This window comes from Hordeum vulgare, chromosome 3H, assembly GCF_904849725.1.
Source record: "Hordeum vulgare subsp. vulgare chromosome 3H, MorexV3_pseudomolecules_assembly, whole genome shotgun sequence".
NCBI classification, from domain to species: Eukaryota; Viridiplantae; Streptophyta; class Magnoliopsida; order Poales; family Poaceae; genus Hordeum; species Hordeum vulgare.
This window is the reverse complement of record NC_058520.1, coordinates 591,124,898-591,133,838: the sequence shown is the minus strand read 5'-3', so window position 1 is coordinate 591,133,838 and position 8,941 is coordinate 591,124,898.

Sequence of the window (8,941 nt, the reverse complement as noted above, 5' to 3'; positions counted from 1 at the left end):
GAGTACTAAGCGATTAATAGGCCGAGCGGGGTCATATTTCAGGGCCCAACATGTGGTAGTATCTAGTCTTGGATTACGTACACGGAACTCAGTTCCTAAGGACGGTTCCAATGAAACAACCCGCCATGTACTCCTACACAGCCTTTCACCGGTACCTTTACCAAATCAAGTTCAACACACAACCTTTGCTCACCGAACACATTCCACAATTCTGTTGATCTCCCAGATGACAGACCATACACAACTCTAGGCATAGCATGCATAGCAGGATAAGGCACATCATAGGTCAAGCAACTACCAGGTATGCTAGGTTGCAAGGTTCGGCTATTTACTGTGACAAGGTTAGGTCATGCAAAGGAAGTGGGTTCAACTAACGTGGCAAAAGCAGTTGAAGCATTTGATCCTAATGCAATAAATAAGTGCAGGAGCAGAAACATGGGAATTATCGGGATGATCAAAGGGGTTGCTTGCCTTGTTGCTCAGAGGAGGAACGATATCCGTCAGACGGATATTCGGTGGAATCCGGGGGTGCGGAGCCTACCGAAATGAATGGTAGCATTCAATAACAATCATATGCAATCAAAATGATGCATGAGCATGGCATGAGAATGCAAAGTGATAAGTTATTATTTTCAACATGTATTAGGTTTAGAGTTGATTTGAATCACATTCGAATAGCAATTCAAACGGGGTATTCTCGGATACCGGTTTAATTGATTCGACCTGGTGCTCAGATCAACTTGATGTTAACATGCATGAAATGTCATGTTATGGTACTGATTTGTAATTAGGACAGTGGTGGTCATTGTATTCATGATGAAATTTAAATATTTTTGCAAATTCCAATTAAAAAGTGATTATAAGAATTGAATTATTCCTTATTCCACAATTTAGGGTTCTGTAACTTTTTCAAACATAGTAGAAAATAGCATAATCAGAATCCTTGAATTTTTCTGATACTTTTTCATATATAAATTATTTTCATTGAAGTTACAGATTAATTTCAATGATTTTTACAAGTTTTAGCAATTTCCTGGAATTAGTTTTATACTGGAAATTCTTTTATTGCATCAGCATGACATCAGCAGGTCCATCTGGCCGTTGAAAGTCAAACCTGACCAGTGGGACCCACTGGTCAGTCTCTCTGGTCAATTTTAGACTAAGATTAAACTTAATTAACTGATTAACCTTGCTGGACCCACATGTCAGTGACTGGTTGACTTATTTGATTTATTTTTATTAGTTTTAAACTTGCCAGAGGCTGGCCCCACCAGTCAGTGGCTCAGGCCAGCTGAGATCCACCGGCGGCGAGGTCGTCCTCGCCGGCGGGGAGCCTCCGACGACCACCAGCACGGCGGAGGGGCTCGAAAACGGCGCACAGGGGGCCAAATGCTGCGCGGAGAGCACCAGAGGAACGACACGTCTCCCGCAGCTCCATTTCTGCACTTGGCCGGGGCTGATCTGGCCGGAGATGACGCCGGCGACGAGCTTGGCGGTGGCCAAGGCTCAGGCGTCATCGGGGTCTTTGATCCAGAGGAAACTACGCTCGGTTCTTAGCGGCTACAGCATCTACGCGTCGACCTGGAGCTGCTGGTGCCCTCGGAAGGACGAGCTGATCATCGGAGGGCTACCGGCGACGAGCGGCAGCGGCGGTCCTCGTCGGGCTCCGGTGAAACTAGAGCTAGAGGAGGGGATCCACGGGGGAAAACTTAGGGGAAACGACCGCATGCTCACGGGGAGTGCAGAGCAGGGCTTAGATGGCTCGGGGAAGGCCTGGGGGCGACGAATTGACGGGAGAGGTCCGGCGGCCGGAGGTGGAAGACGATGGCGCCGCGGGAGTTGCAGGGCTCGGGGTGGCTTCGGCTTCTGCAGGGAGGACCAGACCGACGAGGCGGAGCAAATGGCGTGCTCTAGGAGGGGATCCTATGGCTAGGGGCACGGGAAGCTCGAGCTTTGCTCGGCTCTAATGGCGGCAGCAAGGAGGAGGAACAGATCCGAGAGGAGGGAGAGAACCGAGGCGGGGAATGGATAGGGGAGGCCCTGGGGAGCTTATCCCCGTCGTCGCCAGCGCGAGGCGGCGGCCAGGCAGGCACGCAGGTGCGTGGCCGCGCCGGAGGGGGCGGCGGCCACCTCCTGCTGCCCAATGGCGCGAGGGAGGGGACGAGCCAGGGATGGGCCGGGCCAGGCTTAGGTGATAGGTAAGGTTTTTCCATTTTTTTCTTTTTTTGTTTTTCTGTTTTGCTAATTATTGTTTTGCTAATTAATTCAGCTCCAAAACAAAAAGTAAAAACTATTTTGGACCTACTAAAATATTTGTTATAATATCCCCAACCATTTCCAAAGTTTTCAACATTTTTGGAAATTTATAGTTTCTGATTTCAAATTTAAAACTTGAAACCAGTAGCCTTTTTCATTTATTCAAAAAGCTTAAAGTGTCAAGAAAATAGTTTTCTCCAATGCTCATTTACTTTCATGATTTATCAGAAAGTTTGAACATTTCTTGAGGCCATTTTGGGTTCATTGATTTTGAACTAGTTTGAGATTTCCTTTAATTGAAATGGTGGCTAGGGTTTTGAGTTTTTCCTTTGCCACTTTGTTGTTTTTGTTGAAACTTCTTAGATGCAAATGCAAAGAAGACATGAGCACAATGCTATCTTGCTTAAGGGTTAGGGATGTGACAACTCACCCCCACTCAAAAGAATCTCGTCCCGAGATTTAGAAGTCGTCGAGAATAACGCAGGATACTCAAGTCGGAGACAATCCTCTCTTTCCCAAGTTGCCTCCTTTTCAGAATGATTTGACCATTGAACTTTAAGAAACTTGAGGTTTCGACGTCGAGTGGTACGCTCAGCTTGATCAAGAATACGCACAGGGTATTCTCGGTATGAAAGGTTATCTTGGAGATCAAGCGTTTCGTGGTCCACTTCACGGATAGGATCCGAAAAGCAACGCCTGAGTTGCGAGACGTGGAAAACATCATGAACCTTGGAAAGATGCGGAGGAAGTTCCAACTGGTAGGCAACTTCTCCTCGTTTGGCAAGAATGCGAAAAGGACCAATGTAACAAGGAGCCAATTTGCCCTTGATACCGAATCGATGGGTACCCTTCAAAGGTGTAACCCGAAGGTAAGCCTTCTCGTCAACTTCAGAGGTCACAGCCTTATGATGACGATCATATTGGCTCTTTTGACGAGACTGGGTTGTTTTCAACTTTTCAGAATAATGCGAACCTGCTCTTCTGCATCCTGGATCATATCCGGGCCAAAGAGTTGCCTCTCTCCGGTTTCTGACCAATTAAGAGGGGTTCGACATCTTCGTCCTTAGAGAACTTCAAAGGGGCTTTGCCCAAGCTTGATTGATAACTATTGTTATAAGCGAATTCAGCGAATGGAAGGCACTTCGCCCAATTCATACCGAACGAAATAACGCAAGCACGGAGCATATCTTCTAGGATTTGATTCACTCTTTCTACTTGACCACTTGATTGAGGATGGAAAGCAGTGCTAAAAGATAAGTGAGTCCCCATGGCATTCTGAAAACTTTCCCAGAAGCGAGAAGTAAATATACTTCCACGGTCCGAGTTAATTTCCAGGGGAACACCATGAAGAGACACTATTCGAGAGATATATAACTCTGCTAGCTGGCTAGCTGTTATACTCTCACGAACAGGAAGAAAATGAGCCACTTTGGAAAGACGGTCAATGACCACAAAGATAGCATTATTTCCTTTCTTGGTCTTGGGAAATCCGGTAATGAAATCCATGCTAACTTTATCCCATTTCCATTCAGGAATAGCTAGAGACTGAAGGGTGCCAGCAGGCCTTTGATGTTCTGCCTTAACTCGACGACAAACGTCGCAGTTAGCAACGAACTCAGCAATTTCTCTCTTCATCCTAGTCCACCAGAACCTCTGGCGTAGGTCCTGATACATCTTAGTACTACCGGGATGAATGGTGAGAGGAGAATCATGAGCCTCCTTAAGGATTAACTGCCTTAGATGTGGGTTCTTTGGAACCACTAAACGATTCTGGAAGAACACAACACCTTGATCATTCATGGAAAATTCTTTAGCGTTTCCGCTAAAAATATTCTCCTTGATCCGTGATATACCCTTGTCACGCTTTTGGCCAGCTATAATTTGATCCTTAAGAGTAGGCTTCGCCACCAGGGTAGAAAGGAATCCTTGAGGAACAATATGAAGATTCAACTTCCGAAAGTCCTCATGGAGATGTGGTTGACCTTGTTGTAGCATCAAATTGTTACAATAAGATTTACGACTTAGTGCATCGGCCATAACATTGGCCTTCCCCGGGGTGTAAGTTACCCCTAAGTCGTAATCCTAGATCAACTCAACCCACCGTCTTTGCCTGAGATTCAAATCCGGCTGGGTGAAGATATATTTCAGACTTTGGTGATCAGTGAATATTTCGCAACGATTACCCGAAAGGTAATGTCGCCAGGTTTTTAGTGCATGGACCACAACTGCAAGCTCAAGGTCATGTGTGGGATAATTATCCTCATGTGGACGCAACTGTCGAGATGCGTATGCGATCACATGACGATCTTGCATGAGAATGCAACATAATCCTTGTCGCGAGGCGTCGCAATAGATAACAAAGTCCTTAGAAAAATCTGATGGTAGCAACACAGGTGCGGAAGTCAGGCGTCTTTTCAGTTCCTGAAAACTATGCTCACACTGTGGTGTCCACTCGAACTTTTTATCCTTCTTGAGGAGTTCAGTTAGAGGCTTTGCAACCTTGGAGAAATTCTCGACGAAGCGGTGACAATAGCTCGCTAGACCAAGAAAACTCCTAACTTGCTTAACCGATTCAGGTTGAGTCCAATCAAGGACAGCTTGAACTCTCTCGGGATTGACAGCAATACCCTTACCAGAAATTACGTGGCCTAGATAGGTCACTTCTAGTAACCAGAATTCACATTTTGAAAATTTGGCATAAAGGCGATGCTCTCGAAGTTTCATCAATACCAGCCTTAGATGCTTGGCATGTTCTTGTTCATTCTTTGAGTAGATGAGAATATCATCAAGGTATACTACGACGAATTTATCCAAATACTCCATAAAGATTGAATTCATCAGTCGAGAGAAGGTGGCTGGGGCATTGGTTAAACCGAAGGACATAACGGTGTACTCATATTGGCCATAACGAGTAACAAAGGCCGTTTTTGGAATGTCCCCATTCTTAATCTTGATTTGATGGTATCCCAACCTCAAATCCATTTTAGAGAAGACTGAGGATCCAGCGAGCTGATCGTACAGATCGTTGATCCTGGGGAGCGGATACTTGTTCTTTATGGTGACCAGGTTAACTGGTCGGTAATTTACAACCATCCGATCCGTTCCGTATTTCTTCTTGACGAAGAGGACGGGACAAGCCCAAGGAGAAGAGCTAGGACGAATGAAACCTTGGTTCAAGGCCTCATCTAATTGCTTCTTAAGTTCGGCTAGCTCTAGGGGTGCCATCTTATAAGGTCTTCTGGCTATTGGGACAGTTCCCGGAACAAGGTCTATCACAAACTCTACATCTCTGTCAGGTGAAATTCCTGGCAGTTCCTCTGGAAAAACATCCGGGAAGTCATGGACTACCGGAATGTCTTCAAGTTCCGGAAGAGGGTTGGCATTTAGGGAATAGAGTTGGCATTTGGCAACTCGAGTAGAGACATTTACTATCTCACCTGAAGGATGGGTAAGTTGGACATTTCTAGAATGAGTATCAATCTTGGCATAGTGAGCTGACATCCAGTCCATGCCCAAGATGATATTAATATCTGAAGATTTCAATGCTATCAATGAGGCTAGAAAAACTAGCCTGTCTACTAGAATTTCATTGTCATAGGTTATCCTAGAGGTTTGCCATTTACTACCAGGGGTTTGGACAACCAATGGGATTGGCATATCACAAAATGACATGTTATGCAACTGTGCATAACTTTCTGAAATGAAGGAATGAGAAAACTTAGTGTCAAAGAGAACGGACGCTGGGTGATGATTAACAAGAAGCGTACCCAGCATGACGTCGGGATCCTCTGCAGCTTCTTCTGCTGACACATAGTTCACACGGCCACGTGCAGGAGTTGGCTTCACATAGAACGCTTTGCCCGACTTGGCCTGCCCGACGGGCTTTCCGGGTTGCTTGGCACCCACATTGTGAGGACACTCACGAGAATAGTGCCCTGGTTCTCCACACTTGTAGCATATCACCTGGTTGGCACGTGGTGCAGCATTGCTAGCTGGACCACCATAAGCTTTTGCTGGAGGGTTGGCCTGATTCGTCTGAGGCGCCACGTAGGTTGGCCTCGGAGTGTATCTTGGCAGCAGAGAACTATTTGGAACCCACAGCCTGCGTTTTGGAAACGCGGAACCAGAAGATGAGCCAAAGTCACGGGAGTGCTTCCTTGTGGCTTCGAAGTCAGTATGACCAGTCTCCGCACTGATCGCTTTGTTGACCAGGGCTTGAAAACTTGCACACTCATGGAGGCGTAGGTCTCGACGGAGCTCAGGGCTCAGACACTTACGGAATCTTTCTTGCTTCTTGGCGTCAGTAGACACCTCCTCTGTTGCATAGCGGGCGAGGTTACCGAACTCGCGGCTATAGGCATCCACAGACAACTTGCCCTGAGTGAAGGCACATAACTCCTCTCTCTTTCTGTCCATCAGGCCCTCTGGAATATGGTGCAGACGAAAAGCTGCACTGAAGTCTGCCCACGTGGCCACTGGTTCAGCGGGACGCATAGCTTCAAAATTCTCCCACCACAGATTGGCGGGTCCCTCCAGGAAATACGCCGCAAAGGTCACCTTGTCGGCCTCAGACACATTCGCCGAGCGAATCTTGTGTGAGATGCTGCACAGCCAGTCATCAGCGTCGAGGGGATCGACGGAATGATGAAACTTTGGAGGATTCAGCTTCACAAAGTCATTGAGGGACACTTCAGTATTCCTAGGCTGTCGAGCCGTATTCTGCTCAATACGCTCTAGCAGTCGGTTGGTCTCCCTTTTGTTTCTTTCTGCCTCAAGCATCACTTCTACCAGAGAAGGTGGGTGAGGCAGGTCTTCCTGCGACGCTTGACTACCCTCACCTTGCTCATGAGCAGGGGCACGGTTCAACCTGGTGAACACCATCCTGACAAACAAACTCATAGCTTAGACCAATATCATATCAATACTAGCTATGGATTAAGAATGTACTGAACACACGGAATGCGGAAATGAATATCCGAACAACATGGTAACAAGCAACTGCTATATATACACCATGGTTCATACACACCCTTACATAGTTCAGTACAAACTTACTTGAAGAGCAAACTACTGAAATGGTGGAACTACTCATCAGAGGCTTACAAGCTTCCTATACATTATTTATCTAGGCCTCCGGAATTCATTTCACATTACTACCATACTTCACAAGTCACGCAGGACTGTGAACGTACGGCTACTACCATACTATCCTTCCGCTCACAGCTCAGGCATCCGCATAGAACATCTCATAGAGATTACCTCCATGACCTGGAAGCTCAACCTGCGGATCAGGAAACACTCTAGCCTGAGATCCCTGGGATCCATAAGGACACGGATGTGGCCTTGGTCCCCTGACTGGTGGTAAGAGGGGTCCCCGAAGAGGTGTGACTCCTCCTATAGCTGGCCAGTCAACGTGGGCCGGAAGATGGGTTCTAACAGGGTTCAGCATCTCCATCTCTCCATACCCTGTCTGGACTACCGGTGCCAGCTGCGTCAAAGCTGTCCACACACGGGCACGGGTAGCATAAAGCTCCATGCGGAGAGCACGAGCATCCCTGTCTCTGTTCTCTAGCATCTCAATAGTGGACTGCAGAAGTGGATCCTCCATAGAAGAATCAAAATAGACTCCACTGAGGTATCCCTCTTCACCAGGCTGAGAGGCCGGAACATAGCAGAACTCTGAATTTTGTAGCAGTGCATGTCTCGCTCTCATAATAGTCAGCATTGAATAGGCAGCATCCTGTACTGCCATGTCAACGGTGACCCCCAACCCATAGGACCAATGGATTGGCTTCTCAGCTCCAGGGTAGTCTGGAAATACCCTAACAGTGCAGATGTACTGGCTCTGGTTGAAGTCTCGGTACTGTTCCTCCACTGTGTACTCGGGGTGCCAGCGGTAACCGCACACCGACATCACCCTGACCAGCATGGCCGTATGACCCGGTACATCAATGCACCTGGTCAGACATACCACCTGACGAGAAGGACGACCAGGCATCTGTAAATAGAGAGTAATGCAAAAGCATTAGAGCTGTGAATGCAAAATTGGGCAGCATAACGGCTGTAATTGCTCAAAACAAATTTTGAGACAACCCAAAAATGGAATAGCGTAACCACTCAACTATCAAGTTCAACTCTCTGATCATCAAACTTACTTCCTGCTTCCTAGGAATAAAAGAAACCCAATATCTCTCGACCCGTAGTCCTATAATCTACCGATCAGAAACACGAGCCTAGGAGAAGATGAGTAACCTAGTCCTTAATTCCCGCAGAAAAGACGAGGATGACCAGAATAGAATATCTTGAGAAGAGAACAAGAGTGTTACGTTCCCTTCCACAAACAATTCCCTTATATATAACTAAGAAATTCTAGACTCAACTTCGACCAGTTTGGCTTAGTAATCCTACAGTCAGTCAGGCTCTGATACCAACGCTGTCGGGACCCCAATCCTAAGCCATAGGAATCCAGCCTGTAACACATCGCATCCCTTTGTGGTCTCACGCACGGTTAACTCCACGGCTGCAGCCTTACCTAACCGGGACCGTTTGCGTCTTTTGACTCACGTATGTGATAGTGTCGCTAGCAATCCAATGTCAAAGAACCCGGATCGACATGTCTAGTCATAAACCAAAGTGGCAGTACCGCACAAGGACAGGTATAAATGACCCAACAAAGCAGGTGTCA